Source organism: Schistocerca nitens, chromosome 8 (genome assembly GCF_023898315.1).
Source record: "Schistocerca nitens isolate TAMUIC-IGC-003100 chromosome 8, iqSchNite1.1, whole genome shotgun sequence".
Lineage (NCBI taxonomy): Eukaryota > Metazoa > Arthropoda > Insecta > Orthoptera > Acrididae > Schistocerca > Schistocerca nitens.
Window position 1 is genome coordinate 99421225 of NC_064621.1, and position 24300 is coordinate 99445524.

Below are 24300 nucleotides of genomic sequence, written 5' to 3' on the forward strand. Positions count from 1 at the left end.
TGGGTCGATAACTGGAAGGCAAGTGGTTGTCCTTCCCCGGCTTAGGAATCGGGACAACAATAGACTCGCACCAGCATGCGGGAACATGTCCCTCAATCCAGATGCGATTGTAAGTACGAAGAAGAAAACCTTTACCCGCAGGAGAAAGGTTCTTCAGCATCTGAATATGAATAGAATCAGGCCCTGGAGCGGAGGACCGTGATCGGCCAAGTGCGTTTTCGAGTTCCCGCATGGTGAATGGGGCATTATAACTTTCACGATTCGAGGAGCGGAAGTTAGGTGGCCTAGCCTCCTCTGCCTGTTTGCGGGGGAGGAAGGCAGGGTGGTAATGAGCGGAGCTCGAAACCTCGGCGAAAAAGCGGCCGAAGGCATTGGAGACATCCTCAGGGGCCACAAGGATGTCATTCGCGACCGTCAAGCCAGAAACTGGTGAGTGGACCTTAGTGCCAGATAGCCGGTGCAGGCTACCCCAGACAACAGAAGAAGGAGTAAAACTGTTGAAGGTGCTTGTGAAAGCAGCCCAGCTGGCTTTCTTGCTTTCTTTAATAATACGACGACACTGTGCACGTAATCGTTTATAATTGATACAATTCGCCACTGTAGGGTGGCGTTTAAAGGTGCGTAAAGCACGTCGATGAGCACGTAAAGCATCTCTACATGCTGCGGTCCACCAGGGGACCGGTACGCGACGTGGAGAAGAAGTAGGGTGAGGGATGGAATATTCAGCAGCAGCGAGTATGACTTCCGTGAGGTGTGCGACCTGACGATCGCAGCTTGTGAAGGTTTGATCCTGAAAGGTCGCCCTGGAAGAGAAGAGCCCTCAGTCTGCTTTGGAGATGGTCCAACTAGATGAGCACGGAGAGGGGGTATGCTGCAGGAGATGGATAACACACAGGAAGTGGTTGCTCGAATATGTATCAGAAAGTGCATACCACTCAAACCGGCGTGCAAGTTGGGGAGTACATATAGAGAGGTCTAAATGGGAATAGGTGTGAGATGTGTCCGAAAGAAAAGTAGGGGCGCCAGTATTGAGGCAGACAAGATTGAGCTGGTTGAAAAGGTCTGCTAACAGGGAGCCCCTGGGGCAGGATGCTGGAGAGCCCCAAAGGGGATGGTGGGCATTGAAGTCGCTAGTTAACAAAAATGGTGCAGGTAGCTGAGCAATAAGTTGCATCATGTCTGCCCTGGTAACGGCAGATGACGATGGAGTGTAAACGGTACAAATGGAAAATGTAAAAGTGGGGAGAGTAATGCGGATGGCAACTGCCTGCAGGCCGGTGTGCAACGTGATGGGATCATAGTAAATATCATCCCGGACCAGCAACATAACCCCTCCATGAGCCGGGATACCTACCACAGGGGGTAGGTCAAAACGCACAGAGGTGTAGTGTGCCAAGGCAATTTGATTGCATGGGCGTAGCTTCGTTTCCTGGAGGGCTACGACGAGCGGACGGTGCAAGCGGAGCAGCAACTTCAAGTCCTCTCGGTTGGAGCGAATGCTGCGAATATTCCAGTGAATAAGTGCCATCGTAAGAAGAAAAGGAAGATGAAAGAAGGGGTCACCTCGAAGGCCGCTGAGGGCCTGGCTTCGAGCGAGCACTGCCGCCGCTATCAGTAGGCGGACAGTCATCGTCCATTGGGTCTATAGGTTCATCGGCCATCTTGGGAAGATGGCCGGGAGGGGGAGCTTCCTCCGCCGGTGAACGGCCAGATGTTCGGCTACCAGCGGTGCGCACAGGCGAAACGGATGACGGCCTGGGGCGGCAACCGCTGGGTGGCACAGGAGAAGAAATGCGCCATGGCGGAGAAGGAGAACTGTGCTTCCTATGAGCCTTCTTGGAAGGACGTTTGGTGAAAGTACCGGACGAAGGCTGGGAGGTCGAGGTACGTAGGAAGTCTGCACGGGACGGTTCCTTCTTGAAGGCCCGTGCATCAGACTTCTGGGTCTTCGTCTTAGCAGAAGCTGATGCAGGGGCTGGTGTCTGTGGGGTGATGGGACAAAGAGGAGACGTCGACCGCGCGATCTTAGCACTGGCCGAACGGACGACCGTGGTGCTGAAGGTCAGATCGCAAGTCTGTGTTGCCACCTCCCTGGTAGTCCGAGGAGAGGCGAGGACAGTACTGTATTTCCCCGCTGGGAGCAGCGTGGGCTTCCTACTAGCCAATAGCTTGCGAGCAGCCGAGGTGGACACTTTCTCTTTGACCCGAATTTCTTGGATACAGCGTTCTTCCTTATAGACAGGACAGTCGCGGGAGGATGCGGCATGGTCACCCTGACAGTTCACACAACGAGGAGACGGAGGTGGACAGTCACCCTCATGGGCATCCCTGCCACAAGTGACACATTTAGCCGCATTGGAACAAGACTGTCGAGTGTGATTGAAACGCTGACACTGGTAGCAGCGCATAGGTGTCGGGACATAGGGGCGAACAGAAATAACCTCGTAGCCCGCCTTGATGCGCGATGGCAGCTTAACACTATCGAAGGTCAAGAAAAGTGTCCGGGTCGGTACAAGGTCGTTGTTGACTTTTTTCATGACCCTATGGACAGCCGTCACGCCCTGCTCAGCGAGGAAAGATTGAACCTCCTCGTCAGTCAATCCGTCGAGGGAGCTAGTATAGACTACACCACGAGACGAATTCGAAGTTCGGTGAGCCTCCATCCGGACAGGGAACGTGTACAGGAGTGTGGCCCGAAGCAGTTTTTGTGCCTGAAAGGCGCTCTCAGTTTCTAGTAATAAGGTACCGTTACGCAACCTGGTACAAGATTTGACAGATCCGGCTATGGCATCTACGCCCTTCTGGATAACGAAAGGGTTGACAGAGGAAAAATCCTTTCCGTCCTCAGAGCGAGAAACGATGAGGAACTGTGGGGCAGGCAGTAGTACTTTTGTCACTGGTGGCTGGTCATGTTTCCGTTTTTGGGCAGAAGTCGAGAGAGATGGAGTGAAATCCATTGTGGAGGAATCCCCCATGATTGCCAGCGTCTCCGATGGCGCGCTCCTTCCTTGTGGGGACCCTCTCAGAGGGCACTCCCGCCTTAGGTGAATGTTTACACCTCAGGTCACACCTCCCGAGAAACAGACGGAGGGACCAATCGGCATGGTCAGAAGGTATCAGCTCAGGCAATCACCCCTCCCTGGGCCTGGCCTTTACCAGGGGGTACGTGGGTGCCTTACATGTCTACCCAGGGCGGGGAATTACGCGTTACCCCGTCACCGGCTACGCGTGCGAACGCATGGGTCGGCCTTCAGGCACGCACAGGGAGGAAGGAAGAAGAGGAAAAAGAAGAGAGAGGGGGAGCGAGAGAGGACAGACTGTCTCAAACACCGAGGCGGAGACTAGAGAAGGCAGGGAGAAGAAGGCAATGAGAAGGCAAGGAGAAGAAGGCAATGAGAAGGCAAGGAGAAGAAGGCAATGAGAAGGCAAGGAGAAGAAGGCAATGAGAAGGCAAGGAGAAGAAGACAAGGGAAAGAGTAAGGAAGACAGTGAGGTGGAGAAGAGCAAAGAAAGAAACCAACCAAAGGAAGGAAGAAACGAGAAGTGAAAAAGCAAAACGACCGCAAATAGAGGTCGTGGAACCGTCCGTCTCCGGACACAGGCGCTAACGACCCCCTTGAGGGGGTGGGACTCCTTTTAGTCGCCTCTTATGACAGGCAGGAATACCTCGGGCCTATTCTAATCCCCGGACCCGGGGGAGGGGGGGGGGGGGGGGGAGATTGAGAGTAATTGAATAAATCAGATTGAAGATGTAGATTATTTGGCAGAGTTAAAAGAAATTTTTTCTAATTGGAATATGTTGACAGCATCTTTCTCATTGCATCATCAGATGTAGTGAAAATGTGAATGACAAAGAGAAAGAAATGACAGAATCTATCATATGTACAAAGACAACTGGCACTCATAGCTTAGTAAATGTATTTGGGAGGAAGTATGTTACTAAGTTTTCTAATCAGTATTTAATTTGAAGGCATAAGATTAGTAAGAAGAGTTTTTTGTATAAAATTTGTAGAAATTCTGGGACAGGTCTACTTAATGACTGAATTTGGAAATATTAGCAATTTTGTGCAAAAACTTTACCCTAACTGGCAGAAGGAAAATTATAATGAAACTTATGAATCATATAAGACAAAGGTAGGAATGATAGAAGATTTGACCATGTTGTTTGGCGACTTCAGTAATGATCATAATTGTGTAAGTCATAGTAGCATTCCTAGTTAAATATTAACTGGATGATGAACGTAAGTGGCAAATGCTATAAGGAACAATGGTATTCAAAACAGCAAAGTTACACAATTCAGTGAATTTGGATATGATTTAGTAGATGAAGACGTTGATGCAACAACAGGTGATGAAGTAAAAAAAAAATCTGGGTAGAAACAGGGTGCTGAGAAACAAAAGCAATAATTCATTTATGTAGCCATATTTCAAGAATACCAGAAGCTCTAAATAATGATATTAGGCAAAATAAGAAGAACACTGAAATGCCAGTGGCAGGGAAGCAAACATTAACGCCATTTGAAAGTGAATTTGACCATAGCTATGTGGTAATTTCAGAACACAGTTTATTTTGGAAATGGGCTTGTTACATTAAGTTAATGCAGTTTTAGACTTGAAGGAGAAAGAGATAATGCATAATAGACACAAAGGAGAATAAATTCAAATAAAATTCAAAAGGGAGGGAAGAGGATTCTTGGGAAAAAAAAAGTTCTCATTTATGAAAGATAGGAATGCTATAGTAGAAGATAGTTCAAAATTAGAAGTTGAAAAGGAAGAGTTAATGAAAGCTATTGAGAAGAAAGCATTTGAAACTATAGATCTAAATAATGAATGAAGAAATGAACTACAGAATTTGTTTTGGGACTATGGAGATGTATTCAGTGATATTCAAGGAAGTGTTAGAAATTCTTAGTGTGTACTAAGACTGAAATCTCTCGAATATTTTTATAAAACCATATAATGCACCAACTGCAAAAAGACCAGCTGTTGAAAAGGAATTCCAAAATATGCAAAGGTATAACATAGCTAAGGGAAGCAGCAGTTGATTATTATAATTATTTGATAGTTGTGGCAAAATGTGAAGTGGGTTTGAGACTTGTTTCGGATTCACGACATTTGAACAAATGTATTCATAAATAAAATAATCATCTTGTTGTTACATAAGTTTGAGTGAACTAAGTTGATGACCAGTTTAAATATAACTTCTGAACCTCATCAAGTTCCACATGTCCCAGTATCTCACAAAAAATTGCATTTTTGGACAATGGTAAGTTATCAGTAGTGCACTGTGTCCTTTGGCTTAAATATTTCTGTGGCAGAGTTCTGAGGTACCAGGTATTAACTCATGCCTAGACACCTATATTAGTAAATGGCGTAGCCTCCACAGGTGGCAATGTAGGCCCGACTCTGGCAGCTTGTTGATCGTACAGATGGTGAATACTGTCCTGGGATACATTATGCCACATCTGCTCATGCTCTTTAAGTAATTCTGTTGAAGTTGTTGGTTGATGTGTCACATGAGTCACTGTTCATCCCATCATGACCCACACATGCTTGATTGTACATATGTCTGGAGGCTGTGTTAGTCAGGGAAGTAGCAGCATGTCTTGCATAGCACACTGTGCTCCACAAGCAGTGTGTGGGCAAGCATGATGCTGTTGGAATAACACATCACCTTCCTGTTGCAACAATAGCAAGAGAACTGGTCTAACAACATTCTGCACATACCAAGTGCTGGTTAGCACCCCATCCTGAAACACCAAATGTGAACGATAGTTGTGGCTTATTGCACCCCATACCATAAGGCCTGGGGCGGAGCCAAGTGTGTATTGGATGAATGCACTCTACAAGACAGCACTTACTTTGTCTATGCCGAACATGCAAATGACCATCACTTAAGTGCAGACAATTCGATTTTCATTGCTGAAAACCACAGCATACCATTCCATTTTCCTAGTGATCCTCTGACATCACCAGTCGAGCCGTGCATGTTGATGTTGTGGCATGAGGCTAGAGGTGTGTGTGCTCATGGTCTTGCTGCTAAGAACCAGTTTACAAAAGTTCGTGTTGACATGTCTGTGCTGACAAGCCCTCTTACCTGCGCTGTGGTAGCTGTACGAACTGCCCCGGCTGCCCTTACAATCTGATGATCCTGTTGGGCATATGTGGTGCATGGACAAGCAGAACCTCATCTACAGGTGTGAGAATGTTCACGTGACCACTGATACCAGTATCAGTGCACAACTGACACAGCAGATCCAACCTGTGTGACAATTCTCCAAATGGACCATCCCATCACTCAGAAGGCCATACTTCGCTCCTTTCAAACTTGCTCAGTTGGTTGTAGGAAGCATGAGTGTGTCTCCATGGCATGGATGCCAGCTTGCTTCACATGTTTGCAAAACACTGAGCCTTCTGACTGCAAGCATTCCCTATTTAAGGGTAAATACAGATGGCACTTTGGTTGCTATGCCACTATGCTATCTGTTGGGGAACAATGCTGAAACCATTATCAGTACATCTACTATCCCCCAGCTGAGAATGTCATCACTGGATCAAAACTGACATTTTTTTTTCTGGCTGTGCATCTGGATGACATTGTGCTTTGCAGTCAGAGTTGGGATTAGCATTATTTGTTAATAAAATTATTGTTTTCTAAATTGTATCAGGAGGAATGACCATGAAACTGGGAAGATTCACATTTGTGATCAATTAATCAAAATTTTTGGGGCAACGAATTATACAAAAGCATACATTGCCAAACTGATGAAATCAAAGCCACTGACCAAATTCCAAAATCTAGAAATAAGGAACACCTAAAATCCTTTTCTTTCGTATGTCTAGATTCCATAGAAAGTACCGCATTTACTCAAATCCAAGCCGCACCTTTTTTCTGGTTTTTGTAATCCAAAAAACTGCCTGCGGCTTAGAATCGAGTGCAAAGTAAGCAGAAGTTCTGAAAAATGTTGGTAGGTGCCACCACAACTAACTTCTGCCATCGAATATATGTAGCGCTGCACAGGCATGCTTTGCAGGCACAAAGATAAATACTGGCGCCAAAACCTCCGCGTCAGTAAATAAATTTAAAAAAAAAGGTGGAAGACGACATTTCTTCTCCGCCCCGAGGTTCGACCACTGCATTTTATACATTATCCAACGAAGCAAATACAAATTCCGTATTGTTCATCTTCGAATGTAGCAGCATTTCAATGTACTATGAAAATCCGACTGGCAAGACTGTTTGGGATATTTGTCAATATGACCAACTCTACGTTCTGAATTTTTTCCTACCTGTGAGAAGATATGGTTGCAAATAGGAACTTTTATGAATTGTGAATCATACGCAGTATTCTCTTCGCCATAAGAATAATACAAATATAAACATTTTGCCACGTATTCTTTCGTGTTTGCTGCTATCTCATTTAAATCCTGTCTGCCTAATAAACTACGAAACTAGGGTGAGACAGCAGCAAACGCGGAAGAATATACATATCATGTCACGTTTATATTATTATGGCTAATAGTGATACAGTCAGAAATGAAGTAGCAACTGACTAGATTTTTAAATCTAAGATGACTCTTAATTTCTGTGCAGAATGTAATGTACTAAGGAGGCGCCTGTAAAGATTTTCAAACCGAGAAAAATTTTCGCTAAACTCTCCTTCAGAACGTCTTCTATCATAAGCAGTCTATTATTTGGTTCTTGTTGATCATTATCAAAGAAAGCAGCAGTGTAAGTAACAACAAATAGCAGTCTCCTGCCATTGTTTTGCTAATGAGACGATTTCTCTCTTTTTTTTTTTTATTGTAAGCGGCGGTAGCGCGCACAAAAGCAAGCCATGCCGCGAGCGGGGACAATTCGTAAACACTCGTTATCAGAATGTGACAAACAATTCATGACACTGTACAGTAATGCATTTTCAGCTTAGAGTGACGTAAACAAACTATAACAAAGAGATCGCCACTTACCAGATCAAAGCAAAATAGGCAATCAATTCAAACCAGACGAAGCACGTGAAAAAGGAAAGGTACCCGTATAAATACGGACGGACCGCGTGGTGCATAGCAATGACTACCTAGTAAAGCTTAATTGCTAAGCTTATGACTCGAACCTACTGTAGCTGTATCGGCATTCATTCCACCTAAATTGTGTCTCATATTACAATGGACCAACTTTGTTTCGATTTGGTGGTGCGGCCTAAAACTTTCCTCTCCCCTTGAATTTCGAGTCTCAAATTTCAGGTGCAGCTTAGATTCAGGTAAAATTTTTTCCCTTGATTTCGAGTCTCATTTTTCAGGTGTGGCTTAGATTCGAGTAAATACGGTATGTTGGTAGTCAAAGTATGAATACACTGTGTATGTGTAACATGTTGAAAAAGAATTTGATTTGGGTAAGGGGCCAAGATTGTCAGGAAACTCTCAATTCTACAAAAACTCAGTATGTTATTGCAGCATTATTTACAGACAAGATTCATCCTTACCATTTTATTTATCTTGTGATGTCAATGATCATGGACTCTGTGCATACTTATTTCAAATAAAAACTGTGGATGGGAAAGGTAAACAAACACATGTCAATTGTTTTTGCTAGTATTATCTACAAGCCAACGGCCTTGCCGCAGTGGTAACACCAGTTCCCGTCAGATAACTGAAGTTAAGCACTGTTGGGCTGGGCTAGCACTTGGATGGGTGACCATCTGGTCTGCCGAGCACTGTTGGCGAGCAGGGTGCACTCAGCCCTTGTGAGGCAAACTGAGGGGCTACTTGAATGACAAGTAGCGGCTCCAATCTTGAAAACTGACATACGGCCGGGAGAGCAGTGTGCTGACCACATGCCCCTCCATATCCACATCCAGTGGCACCTGTGGGCTGAGGATGACATGGCAGACAGTCGGTACCATTGGGCCTTCATGGCCTGTGCGGAAGGAGTTTAGTTAGTTTTAGTTTAGTTTAGTAGTATCTAAAAAAGCACAAGAGAACTTCCAGTTTAACTACAAAATAATTGATAGCTGTACATTGAACAATAACTAAATTTAAAAACTAATTGTCAGGACTTAGAAGGATTGTGGATTCAGATCACAAGCCCACAAGCTACTCACAAGAATACAAGAGGTATCACTGCAGGTTGACCAGATGGGACGTGTCTCAAAGTCTGTTTGACTAAAAATTAAGCATGTTACTGGATCAGAAAGAGCCTTAGTGACATGTTGGAAGGAGCAACTGACCCTAGTCCCAGAGGCCTAGATTTGGTGAGGGGTAATGTTTGCTCATTTCAGCCTCACCAGGACAGCCCTATGGCCACTCTGCTTCCTGTCAAAATGAGCACAGAGATCTTTCCCAGGAACAATAGGTGGCTGGGATGCAGGACTCATCACCCCTTCCTGTTGAAGTGAAATATTTATATTAATCTCTCTGCTGTGTACTATATCTATGACTTTGGTTGGTGTCATAAAATAAAATACATGTGTCTTGTCATAGCAACTACATCGTGCAAATGCTTTATGTTGTGCCCTTTAGTTCTTTCTTGAAGTTTCTGCAATACTTCTCATATTAGTACCAAAGAGATAGAAGGGCTGCACTCAACCAGCAGTCAAGACAATTGTCTGGTGATGAAAAAGTAAATAGCACCATCTGCAATGATCCTTAAAGCAACCAGAGTCATGGTGATAATTGAGGACTAGAGAAAAGTGTTTTTGGTAAAATGATTGCAACAGAGTTGGTAAATTTTACAAAATACACAAACGGATCGGGTTTAGCATAATAAATTTAGATTGACGTCATCAGAAATTGTGTTGACCACAAAAGTACACTAACAAACTTACCATGTACATTCTGAAAATTGTGAACATTTTTGTACACAAAAATGTTTAAGATGCAAGAAAATGCACACTTTTTCAATATGGCAATAAGGGTCAGAAAGTAGATTAAAACCTAGGACAGATGTCAACAAACATCAAATGTAAGTAACAAACATGTCAGATATATTAGATTATTGATTCTGAAATTAGAAAAAGATTATTTTACAACTGTATGTATATCTGGAATGTTAATGTCTGATAATGGACCACAGTTTGTCTCAAAATCATGTAAATCATTTTTTTAGAAGAAGTTATTTCCTATCAATACTATCCACCTCCATTAAATTTTCCTATGTTACAAGGCTTGTTGATGATTTTATTGCTTTATGAACAGTGATTATCAGTTATCCTCTTAATAACATATTGATGGCAGTTTTCTTTAGCTCAGAGTAGCCATTATTTTCCTACTTTATGTGAAATTTTGATGAATGATGCTCTGTGATTATATCATCTCAAATATGTTGTGGAAGAATACATAAATTATCTCAACTTAGAAAATGTATCAGGGAATCAATACCAATGTATGATACTGATTGAGTAATACCACCTTGTGTGGTGGATATTAGGAAGTAGTGATATGTGAAATTTATATTTTACTGTAGTTTTTTTTAGTACAATTTTCAGTAGTTCATTTAGTTACATATCACATGCTGTTTGCTATTACATTGTGTAGGCTTTTCAAATTTATTATGAATGACTAAACTAATTACATTGCCCATCAGACCCCTAGAGTGTTCTCTTCAATGGGAAAAAAGAAGAAGAAAATCTAAGCCACATGGAAAACACATCATATACATTGATTAAGTAAGATGAATTAATAACATTAGCTTTATGAAATGTTTCCAATGTCAGTTATTCATGGACAATTTTCTTATTATATTTCTTATTTCAAGTGACAAATCTTAGAACTTTGATAATATTTTGTGTAGCTTGGCAGTTCGCGTGGCACATATTTGGGATTTTTGACTTCATTATTTTATGATGTACCCCATAATGCAAGATTTATGTTGAATTACTTGATGAAAGAAGATGGAAACTCAGACCTCTAGTTTCTACAGAAAGTACATAAATTATGTCAGTAATGAGAGTCAATCCTTATGGGAAAAGAACAGAGATTTAAGAGTGGTGTAAGAATATGTCATAGTAACACTCCTTTAGAAGTATCACTTTCATGTTTAGAAAATAACTGTACAACTGGAAAAAAGTGTTGTTTCAAGTAAGACCGCATAGTGTGAAAATGAAAGTCTTTCAATTTGGTAAGCTATGAACATTCTTGTCATGGCCAGATAACAATAAAGTTGGATGTATTGGAGTAGTAATATGTGTAGTTTTCTATAGTAGATGGTTACATTGCTGATATTTATGTACTCTTAGATAACTGAGAAGTGAAGAATATAGCTTGATATAAGTATTTTTGATGTATTATTATGTGTTAGGGCCCTAGGAAGACAAAGAAGACAGAGAAGAAGCAGAAGCAGAAGAAGAAGAAGAAGAAGAAGAAGACGAATAAGAAGAAGAAGAAGAAGAAGAAGATGAAGATGATGATGATTATTATTATTATTATATTTATTATATTATACAGAAGAAAATTGTGAGAAGATCTACATCTACAGTCTGCAAATCACTGAGGTGCATTGCAGAGGATACACTGCACTAACAGTTATCAGGCTTTTTCCTGCCCCATTCCTGTATGGACTTTGCAGTGAGTGATTCTTTAAACACTTCTATGCTTTTGCAATTAATCCAATCTTGTCCTCATGATCCCTATGGGACCAATATGTAGTATATTTCTAGAGCCATTATTTTAAGCTGGTTCTCAAAACTTTGTTAAGGGAGTTTCTCAGGATAGGTTTTGTCTATTTTCAACAGTCTGCCAGTTCTTTCAACATTTGTTTGACACTGTCCTGTAGTGTCGAACAAACCTGTGACAATCTATACTGCCCTCCTTTACACATGGTGAACGTCAATAAAATTGACAAGCTTCAGGTATGGATTCATGACTGGAAATGGAGAGAAAAAAAGTCCTCTGAACATGTGTCCAGAAATGGATGGTGTGCATGCAATGACATCAAATTGCCCCAAAACACAGTATAGAGCCACATCGCTTCCATATCATAACAAGTATTCAAAGTGGCCTCCATGGGATGCAATGTATATGGTTGTTATGTAGGATACACATAATTGTACTTTGGTGTACACTATGTTGGCAAGCCACTGCCTGGAGCTTGTACACGGTTCATCTCAACATCCTACAGAACCTAGTCCTCCAAATCTGGTGTACGCATAGTCTGCTGCCTCCTTGCACCTTTGTCTGCCTGAAAAAACCCGTGATCCATAAATTCCCGAAAAGGACTTGAAATGTTGTGTAATGTAGTTAGTGACTGTGAGGCTACTTGTTTAAGTATAGCCATGCTACCTCTTGACTGTTTCCATGTGCTTCTGCACATAAATACCATCTTCACTTGTCCCCGAGATGAATACCAGACCATTCTGCTACTTACAGTATGCTGTGTCAATCATACAGCCTGAAACACACAAGTAACACATAGCACATGGTAAGAGGTCACCATCTACAGTGGCAATGATGCAGTTCCGGACCTTTTTTCTTTCAGTCAGGAATCTGTCCTTGCAGTTTGTCAGTTTTACTAATGTTTACACTGTATACATTTAATATACCCTCTTAATCTGATTTGATATGAATGCTACACACTTGAGCAATATCCCCAGATGGATCATACAAGTGATTTGTAAACATTTTTCTTCATAGATTGGTTGTATTTGCATAGTATTCTACTAATAAATTCATGGCAGCTTAGTTGATCATTCATTTCATGACCTTATTAAGCCTTACTCCAGGTATTTATACTGGCTTACTGATACCAGCTGTGACTCACTGATATTACATTCAAAGAGTACTACGTGCTGTTTCTTTTTTTGTCAAGTGCACAAATTTATATTATTGAACATTTAAAGTAAGATGGCAATATTTGCATCACTTTCAAAATGTAATATGGTGAAGAAAATGGTGACGATAATAATAACAGAGGTATGGATTCCAAGTCATGAAATGTAGAGTACAGTATTCATTTAAGTGTGTGGAATGTATTCATATCCTGATTTACCAGTGTACTGTGGTGGTTCTTTCCACTTATCTGTTGATAAAAATACTACTTACAACATTTTGTGATACTTTATTTGTTGTAAATAGAATTCTATGTGTAGGATAGTTGCTACTCACTAGATAGCAGAGATGCTGTCACAGAAAGGCACAACAAAAAAAACTGCCGGGAAGTTAATTTTTGACCAACAAGGGCTTTGACAAAACACACACACACACACACACACACACACACACACACACACACACACACACACATGACCATAGTCTCTAGAAGCTGGAGCCGGACTGGAGTCTAGCCTCAGCTGCCAAAGACTGGCCATGTGTGTGTGAGCTGAATTTGCATGAGTGTGTGTGATGTCTCAATGATACAGATGGCCTCAACACCTCCCCCATTCACTTCACCTGGTCCTCCCCAACCCAACAAAATACCTTCTTCGATGCTGACCTCCACTTCAAAAGTGACTACATCAGTACTCCATCCATATCAAACCTACCAACCATCAGCAATACCTCCACTTCGACAGCTGCCACTCATTCCATATCAGGAAATCACTTCCATATGACCTAGATATGGCCATCAAATCTTTAGTGATGAGTAGTCCCTCTCCAAATATAAGAAGGATCTCACTGAGGTGTGCACAGACCGTAATAACCTTGTGCAACCTGCCACATCCCAGATCCCCATCGTCCAACCACAAAGGGGCATTCCCCTCATTACCTAATACCAACCAGGACTGGAGAAACTGAATCACATCCTCCGCTAATGCTTTGACTACCTTTTTCCATGTCCCGAAATGAACAATAACTTACCCACTATCCTCCTCACCCCTTCCACAGTGGTATCCTGCTGCCCACCAAACCTGTGCAGTATCCTCATCCATCCTTACTCCACCCCTGCTCCAAATCCTTTGTCTCATGGCTCATCTGCCTGTAATACACATACATGCAAGACCTGAACAATACATCCTCCTGTCACCACCGCCCACTTCAATCCTGTCACAAGCATCACCTATCCCATCAAAGGCAGGGCTATCTGTGAAAGCAATCATGAGATCTACAAGCCAAGCTGCAGTGACTGTGCTGCATTCTACATGGGCACAATACTAATATACCATCTGCTCACATGAATGGCCAATGACAAACTGTGACTGTGGTCACCAAACAGCTGTACCACCCTGTTGCTGAGGATGCTGCCCAAAACAACTTGCCTTCACTTCAATGACTGTTTCACATCCCGTGCCAGCTGGATCCTTCTTACCAACACCACTTTTTTGGAATTGAACAGGTGGTATGTCTCCCTTCAATACATCCTACATTTCCATCTGACATCCCAACTGCACCTACTGCCCTACCATGACCTCACCACATCCCTGCATGCTCCTACAAGCAGCACTTTACTGTCTCCCACCCCTACTCTGCTCTGGTATCCCTCCCTTTCCCCACCCAGCCTCCTCCTTATCCCCACCACTGATATTGCTTTTCCTATCGTGTGCAGCTGCTCGTAGTCTGGTCTCAGTGGCCAGAGACAATGGTCATATGTGTGCAAGTCATGTTTGTGTGATCGGGTGTGTGTTGTGTACTTTTGGCCTTTTGGCAGAAATCAAGCATATTTAGTAGCATATTTGTTGTATCTGTCTGTGACTCAACATTTCCTCTATATGGTGAGTAGCAATCTATCCTTTTCGTAATATTGTCATTATTCCACCCTGGATTTTCTGTTGTCTTATTACCTTTTTAGCTATCTAACCCACCCCACAACTAAACAAAATTATTAACTGATTCAAGAGGATCACACCATTCCTAAATTTGTCCCTTGTATTATTATAAAGTAAAATGTAATTACTTATTTCACTAATAATTCTTTTGAATGTCTATATATACTGCTGTTAGACAATAAGTCGGTAGCCTGACAAGCTCAGCTGTTATCCAGTGTACATCTCAGTGTAAAAATTCATTAATATGTAAAGTTCTAAATGTAAATCTCAATGACTAGCACACAGTAACATGAACATATGTGTATTGCCATCAGTTATCAAAAAATTTGTGTTTAATGATTATGTAATCAAAACCAACTTTGTGGTATTCAGCAGTAAGAATTTCCTTATGAAAGTGCGCTGTAAAAACATCACCACTGCCAGAATGTCTCTTTATTAATTGGGCATGTCTAACTGTAGTTAACATTTTATTTGAAATCTTATCAACAAGCTGGTCATTGTGTTGTAATGAAAAGTGATAAATATGAAAACCGATCAAGTTATTTAAGTGGTTAATTTCTGGCAAGTCTTTAACTATATAATATGCCGCCGCCCCCCCCCCCCCCCCCCACTCCATCCTCCAAAGCCACAAGTTTTGTTCTTGGAAACTTGTGATAAAACTTACAATGAGAGATTTTTTTTTTTTTTTTTTTTTTTTACAAAACACTGTTCTGAAAAATCAGGTTTTTTAAAACTTAATTTCTTATAATCAAAACAATAAAACCATAAGATTTAATATAAACAACAGGTGTTACAGTCTGTCACTGCAGCAGTGTCACTTTTTTCCCCCTAGTTCTGCTTGATACATATCAGAACAAGTCAGTTAGTCTTCCTGACTATAACATCACTTTTTAAACTACTGCCAGCCACAAAATTCAAACAGTTGCACTGTAGCCACCCAGTGAACCTGTGTGCAGTATTAATTAATAAAGCATTTAATTATGAACAATGAAGATATTCCTGGCCCATCGAGATCAAAGTATTTCACCACATGCCACTGCCCACTGCATTTTGATAAGTCACCTATTGTCATGTTCATCAGTTCAAGCATGGTAACAAATTATTGTTACATTGCAATTTAATACGTATGTACTATTGTAAATCAGTGATGCCATCTTGTTCCAGTAAGTAAAAAAACATTCCTAGGAGGAGCCAGAATGTCATTTTTGACTCATCCTGGCTGAAATTAAGCCTTCTCTACATTTAGAGCAAGCTGCCATTCATCTCACCAGCTAGAAATTCTTTGTAAGTCATCTTGTGTACTTGTACAGTCACTCAACACAACAGCATCATCATCAAACAGCTTTACATTGCTGCTAACCCTATCTGCCAGATCACTTATGTATATAGAGAATAAAGGCAGTCCTATCACATTTCCCTGGGGCACTCCTGATAATACCCTTGTCTCTGATCAACAGTCACTGTTGAGGACAACATACTGGATACTATTACTTAAAAAGTCTTCAAGTCACTCACATATCTTGGAACCTAAATCATATGCTCGGCCTTTGTCAACAATCTGTAGTGGGGCAATGTGTCAAATGATTTCTGGAACTCGAAGAATACGGCATCTGCCTGTTGCCCTCCAGCCATTGTTTTTAAGATATGTGAAAAAAAATGGCAATTTGCGTTTCTTACAAGTGACACTTCCTAAATCTGTCGTGATTTGTGGACAGAAGCTTTTCTATCTTTCTTATTATATTTGAACTCAGAATGTATTCCAGAATTCTGCAGCAAACTGAACTTAAGGATATTGATCCGTAATTATGTGGGTCCATTCTTTTACCTTCCTTATAGACAGGAGCCACCAATGCTCTTGGCTCTGGGTGAGAGATTCACAATAAATGCAAGCTAAGTTAGGGACCAATGCCGCAGAGTACTCTCTGTAAAACTTACTAGAATTCCCATCCGGACCTGGTGACTTACCATATTTACTCGAATCTAAGCCGCACTTTTTTTCCGGTTTTTGTAATCCAAAAAACCGCCTGCGGCTTAGAATCGAGTGCAAAGCAAGCGGAAGTTCTGAAAAATGTTGGTAGGTGCCGCCACAACTAACTTCTTCCGTCGAATGTATGGAGCACTACACAGGCATGCTGTGTAGGCAACGAGATAAATACTGGCGCCAAAACCTCTGCGTCAGTAAATAAATAAAAAAAAGGTGGAAGACGACATTTCTTCTCCGCCCCGAGGTTCGACCACTGCATTTTCATACATTATCCAACGAAGTAAATACAAATTCCGTATTGTTCATCTTCAAAAGTAGCAGAATTTCAATGTACTATGAAAATCCGACTGGCAAGACTGTTGCTAATAGGAACCAACTCTACGTTCTGAATTTTTTCCTACCTGTGAGAAGATATGGTTGCAAATAGGAACTTTTATGAATTGTGAATCATATGCAGTATTCTCTTCGCCATAAGAATAATACAAATATAAACATTTTGCCATGTATTCTTTCGTGTTTGCTGCTATCTCATTTAAATCCTGTCTGCCTAATAAACTACGAAACTAGGGTGAGACAGCAGCAAACGCGGAAGAATATACATATCATGTCACGTTTATATTATTATGCCTAATAGTGATACAGTCAGAAATGAAGCAGCAACTGACTAGATTTTTAAATCTAAGATGACTCTTAATTTCTGTGCAGAATGTAATGTACTAAAGAGGCGCCTGTAAAGATTTTCAAACCGAGAAAACTTTTCGCTAAACTCTCGTTCAGAACATGTTCTATCATACGCAGTCTATTATTTGGTTAATGTTGATCATTATCAAAGAAAGCAGCAGTGTAAGTAACAACAAGTAGCAGTCACTTGCCATTGTTTCGCTAATGAGACAATTCCTCTCTTTTTTTAATCGTAAGCGGCGGAAGCGCGCACAAAAGCAAGCCATGCCGCGGGCGGCGACAGGCCGTAAACACGCACCATCAGAATGCGACAAACAATACATGACGCAGTACAGTAATGCATTTTCAGCTTAGAGTGACGTAAACAAACTATAACAAAGAAAACGGCACTTATCAGATCAAAGCAAAATAAGCAATCGATTCAAACCAGGCGAAGCACGTGAAAAAGGAAGGGTACCCGTATAAATACGGATGGAGCGCCTGACGCATAGCAATGGCTACCTGGTAAAGCTTAACTGCTAAGCTTACGACTCGAACCAAACTATTGTAGCTGTATCGTCTTTCATTCGACCTAAATTGTGTCTCATATTACAATGGAGCAATTTTGTTTCGATTTGAAGGTGCGGCCTCAAACTTTTCTCTCCCCTTGAATTTCGAGTCTCAAATTTCAGGTGCGGCTTAGATTCGGGAATTTTTTTTTTCCTTGATTTCGAGTCTCATTTTTCAGGTGCGGCTTAGATTCGAGTGCGGCTTAGATTCGAGTGCGGCTTAGATTCGAGTAAATACGGTATTTGTTTTCAACCCTTTCAGTTGCTTCTCTATGCCACAGATACCTACTTCTATGTCCTCCATGCGGTATTCTGTATAACAGTCAACTGATCGTATGAAACTTCCTGGCAGATTAAAACTATGTGCTAGACTGAGACCCAAACTCAGGACCATTGCCTTTGGTAGCTAAGATGGTAGAGCACTTGCCCGCGAAAGGCAAAGGTCCCGAGTTCAGGTCTCGGTCCAGCACACAGTTTTTGTTGTGACAGTGCCACGACATTTACAGTGCCGCCACGACAGTATGCGCAAACAGCGAAAGAGGCGCTCCGCAACTTGGCTGAGCGCGGGAACACCAGCTAGCTACGAACGGCACCGGCCGCACGTCACGGCACGGCAGTCGAATAAGAGATACTGAGTTGTTATCATGTAACCAGCTATTGTTTCTAAGTGAGTGTGTTTGAATATCCACGCAATTATTGGTGATTAAAGGTAATAACACTTTTTGGCAACGAGGTCGGATATTTTCACTGCGTTGTGGATTTGTGTGTTCGTGATGGGGCAGACATGGAACAGCTAATGCAAGCGCTCATTCAACAACAAACACAGCTGACGGCTGCTATTCAGGCGTTGTCGACGTCGCTTACTCATCGTCTGTCTTCCTCTTCTCCGCCTCCATTCCCTCCTTACGACGAGGCCGCTGAAGACTGGGAGGATTATGAGAAGCGTTTGCGGCAACACTTCTTGGTTTTCGGCGTTGTCGACGCTCCTATGTGTAAGTCGTTATTTCTGTATTGGATTTCCCCACGGATCTATCAGCTGCTATCTCAGTTAGCCCTCTGCGGGAACCTGCCTCTCTGTCCTTCCAGGAAATGTGTGACTTATTGTCTAACTATTACCGAAAAAACACCCACGTCGTTGCTGCCCGCATGGCGTTCTACCGGTGTCATAAACAGCCCCATCAATCTTACCGGGCTTGGGCGGCGGAACTACACGGTCTGAGTAGAAAATGTCAGTTTGTCACGGACACTCATCATGAGTCTTATGCTGATTCAGTGGTTAGGGATGCTATTCTACGGCTTGCTCCTGATGAAGTTCGGCAACGTGCCCTACAACTGCCAAATCCGTTGTTGTCGGAAGTTCTAAGCATCGCTCAATCCTTTGAAGTGTCTCACGCTGCTGGCGCGCAAATAGACGCGCGGTGTGATGTAGGCGCTGTACAGTCAACTTTCGACACGGACAATTTGCCTGTTTCACAGGAGAACGAAGATGTGGCGGCGGTTCACTCACGTAAACAACGTCGCGTTGGGCCACCACACTCGCAGCGAAAACAGCAACCACAGAACCAGGTTCGTTCCGCACTTCCTTCTTGTCCACGTTGTTTCGTACAGCAAAACAGGGCCGCGTGTCCAAAACGTTGGGCCACGTGTAATTCCTGTAGGAAAAAAGGCCACATTGCTTCTGTGTGTCAGTCCCCTAAAGTTCCTGTTGACGAGGACGAGGCATCGGACATGGATGTTAACTGTGTGCTTTCTCAAACAAATAAGTTGTTTGTTACTGTTAGTGTTCTGGATAAAGACATTCGCATGCAAGTGGACACTGGCTCTGCGGTAACTCTCATTAATTCTCGCACGTATTTGGAGTTGGGCTCCCCTCCCTTGTCTCCAGTTACGCGAAATCTGAGGACTTATAATAATTCCTATCATTGGCCAGTTTGATGCTTCCACTGCCTACAAGTCTGTTGTTAGGCCCCTCACGTTTTATGTGATGGATCATGCGGGCACTGAAAACCTGTTCGGTTATGATGCTTTCCAGTTGTTCGGGTTCTCCATTGATGATGATGTGCACCTCATATCTGAGGACATTCCATATCAACAGCTGGATGGATTGTGTTCTCAATTTTCGCCCGTGTTCTCTGCTAGTCTGGGTCGTGCCAAGGATTTTGAAGCCCACATTATTCTTAAACCTACAGCTCGCCCTAAGTTTTTCCGGGCACGCCCTATTCCGGTGGCGTTGCGTGCATCTGTCAAGGCTGAGATAGACAGGTTAACAGCTTCAGGGATTCGCCTTCCTGTTACCTCCAGTGAATGGGCATCGCCCATCGTGGTGGTTTCTAAACCAAACGGGAGTCTGCGATTGTGTGGTGATTTTAAAGCCACTGTCAACGCTCAGAGCCTCATTGACACTTATCCTCTTCCCCGTCCTGAGGAGTTATTTACCAAGCTCGCTGGGGGCCAGTTCTTTTCCAAACTTGACTTATCGGAGGCGTACCATCAGTTGCCGTTGGATGCTTCTTCCAAGGAATTTCTCGTCATCAACACTCCTTGTGGGTTGTATCAGTAGCAGCAGTTACCATTTGGCGTCGCTAGCGCGCCGGCCATTTTTCAGTGGTTTTTGGAACAGCTCACGGCTTCCGTTCCCGGCTGCATAAACTATCCGGATGACATTGTTGTCACGAGGGCCTCCACTGAGGAGCACCTTCGCAATTTGCATTCCCTGTTTTGGGTTTTGCATTCGGCTGGGTTGAGATGCAATATGGAAAGTCACAGTTCTTCCAACCCTCCATTGTATATCTTGGTTTCCACTTGTCCTGTGAGGGTATACGTCCTCTACGTCAGCACGTTGCGGCCATTAACGCTCTACCCCGGCCGTCTACGGTCAAACAACTTCAGGCGTTTCTAGGCAAGATTGCTTATTATCACAAATTCAGTCCATCCGTGGCGGCGGTAGCTCATCCTCTGCATCAGCTGTTATGCAAAAACGTCCCTTTCTGTTGGTCTGACGAGTGTGAGCAGGCTTCTGTCCGCCTGAAGGCTCATTTGCAGTCGGTGCCTTGTCTTGCCACATTCCGTCCGGGTCAGCACTTGGTTCTGGCGACTGACGCGTCACAGTATGACCTAGGGGCTGTTCTCACCCATCGGTATGAGGATGGGTCGGAACGACCCATCGCCTATGCTTTCAAGACCCTCAACGATGCGTAACAGCGTTACTCTCAAATCGAAAAGAGGCGCTCACTATCATTTATGCTCTAAAAAAGTTCAGCGTTTTTTTGTATGGTTCTAAGTTTCACCTCATCACCAACCAGAAGCTGCTGGTCTCTCTGTTCAGCCCATTGGCGTCGCTTCCGGATAAGGCAGCTCACCGCCTGCAACGTTGGGCCTTATACTTGTCTCGTTTTCACTATGAGTTCACTATCGCCCCACGGCCCAGCACGCCAACGCTGACGCATTGTCGCGATTGCCGATGGGCCCCGACCCAGTTTTCGATCGTGATGAACTACTCTGTTTCCACAGAGAAAGAATGTCGTGCGGTCGAGGGTTTTCCACTTACAGGTTCGCAGGTCGCGTCGGCTACTGCGTGGGACCCAATCCTGCGTCAGGTGATCGGTTTTGTTCAACGGGGTTGGCCGGACAGGACCAAGGGCCGGGCATCGGATCCCCTTCACAACTACCATAACTCGCACCTTTGTCTGTCTGTTCGTGATGGTGTTGTTCTTCTGGCCACGGATGGCGCATCTCCACGGGTCGCGGTGCCAGCCTCTCTTCGCAAAGATGTTCTCAAACTGTTGCATGAAGGCCATTGGGGTATTTCTCGGACTAAGTCCCTGGCCCGCAGGCACGTTTATTGGCCCGGTATTGATTCGGACATCACCCACATGGTTGCTGCATGTGGTCAGTGTGCTTCACAACTGGCTGCACCTCGTACAATGCCCTCTCCGTGGCCTGATCCGGCGCAGCCATGGGAACGGGTGCACGCTGACTTTGCCGGCCCCTTCCTCGGTACTTATTGGCTACTGTTGATTGACGCCTTCTCGTAGTTTCTGTTTGTTGTTCGATGGCCGTCGCCCACCACTGCGGCGACGACGCTGGCTTTGTCCAAAATGTGCTAGAAGGTCTTCCATCCACGATCGTCACGGACAATGGCCCTCAGTTCTCTTCGCAGGCCTTCCGTGATTTTTGTACTGGACAAGGGATTCATCATGTTACAGCACCGCCCTTCCATCCGCAATCGAATGGGGAGGTCGAGCGCCTTGTCCGCACTTTCAAAAGCCAAATGAAAGAATTCCTTAGTGATTTTTCTACAGATGACGCTCTGCTGCAATTTCTGAGTTCTTATGGCTTCACGCCTCTGGGTGATCGCAGCCCTGCTGAACTCTTGCATGGCCACCAACCGCGCACTCTACTGCACCTGCTTCACCCTGTCAGGCCTTGTGCTGTGTCCCCTAGTGCGGGAAAATACTCGGTGCGCGCTGACATGTGGGCATGAGGGTATGTATCTCGCCCTAAATGGATTCCAGGGGTGGTCAAGGCTCTTCGCGGCCGCCGGCTTTGTGAAATACGTACGGACGACGGCATGGTTGTTCGCCATTATGACCAGATGCACCCACGAGTGGTGGCCACGCCGGTGCCACCGCCCCTTCCTTCGCTTCCACCAGCCCGAGACGCCAGTCCTGTCACTGCTGCCGATCTACCATACGTGTTGCTGCAGCCGACGTTGCTACCGCTTCCGAGTACGCCGGAACCGGCCCCAGTCGCGACGCCGCCTTCTACGGGACCCATCTCGCTGGAGCACACCCGCAGGTTCACGACACCTATGGATGCTGCTCTGGAGTTTTCACCCATCATCTCATCCAGGAGGCACGTTCCACGCACAAGCTTCCATCCTGGACATTTTCGACCATACTCGCGTGTCTCTCAGTGGGATCTTCTTGGGGCCTCACAAGAGGCCATGGATGTCTCCGCACTGTCCATGTCTCCAAGGAAGTGAGTGTTTTTTTTTTTTTTTTCAAGGGGGGAAAAGTGTTGTGACAGTGCCATGACGTTTACAGTGCCGCCACGACAGTACGCACAAATGGTGATAGAGGCGCCCCGCAACTCGGCCAAGCACGGGAGCACCACCTAGCTACGAACGGCGCCGGCTGCACATCACGGCACGGCACGGCAGTCGAATAAGAGGTACTGAGTTGTTATCATGTAACCAGCTATTGTTTCTCAGTGAGTGTGTTTGAATATCCACGCAATTATTGGTGATTAAAGGTTATAGCAGTTTTAATCTGCCAGGAAGTTTCATATTGGTGCACACTCCACTGCAGTGTGAAAATCTCATTCTGGAAATGATGGTATGTTTGTACAATCCTCCTGCATGAATGATTTCTTAAACATGAAATTCAAAACCTTAGCTTTTCTTTTGCTGTCTTCTCCTGCCATGACAGACTAATCAATGAGTGAATGTACAGAAGCTTTTGACCTGCTTAGTGACTTTATTTATGACCAGAATTTTCTTGGGTTCTTGACTAGATCTTTTGCTAAGGTGAAAGTTGCTTCGCACCTTAATTTTCTTATGGATGCACAAATTTCTATTAACTCCTGCCTGTGAACACTTGTACACTTTTTGTTTAACAAAGGGTTCAAGAATTCTTGTATCCCCAGCTTTTTCCAAATCCAATTACTAAACCATAGAGGGTCCTTTCCATCTTTCATCCACTTAACATATACATCACCAGAGTGGAATTTACAATCAGTTTAAATTTTGCCCATATTTCTTCTACATCTGCCATACTGGAGCTAAATTATGTCCATTCATTGTCTAAGTGGCTGCTAAGAACTGCTTATCTACTTTTTTTTTTTTTTTTTTTTTAGCATTAATGCTATTGTAACCTTTTGGCAATATTATGGAAAGGACAGATTGCTGCTCACGATATAGCAGAGATGTTGAGCTGCACACATACACAACAAACAGGCTACTAAACACTTAAGCTTTTGGGCAGAAGGCTTCCTTCTGAAATAGGCAACATACCCACACACTTACATTAATGCAAACGCAGTTCACACACACATGACCACTGTCTCTGGCAGCAACTGCGCATGATATTAGAAGCAACCTGGTTGGTGGAGTGTAAGGAGGAGCTGGGGTATGGAGGTAGAGAGAGAGCAGGGTAGTGGCGGGGTGAGATTAAAGTGCTTGTGGAAACATACAGGGATGAAGTGGAGAGTGGGTAGGACAGATAGGTGCAGTTGTGACATTAGACAGTGCATGGGGAGGGAGGGGGAGGGGTGTACAGGGAAGGGGGATAGATGGGTCATGGACAATAAGTAATGAAGGTCAAGACTAGGAGACCTGTATTGCAGGGAGAGTTCCCACCTGCACAATTCAGAAAAGCTGGTGTTGGTAAGAAAG

At 43.7% G+C, this 24300-nt stretch overlaps 1 protein-coding gene and 1 pseudogene across 1 annotated transcript in view; one reads left to right on the forward strand and one right to left on the reverse strand.

Moving 5' to 3' along the window:
• LOC126199422 (modular serine protease-like) overlaps window positions 1–24300 on the reverse strand; it is a 270462-nt gene that overhangs the window by 178777 nt on the left and 67385 nt on the right. The gene's annotated exons all lie outside the window — the stretch shown is intronic.
• On the forward strand, window positions 8603–8720 carry LOC126199726 (5S ribosomal RNA; annotated as a pseudogene).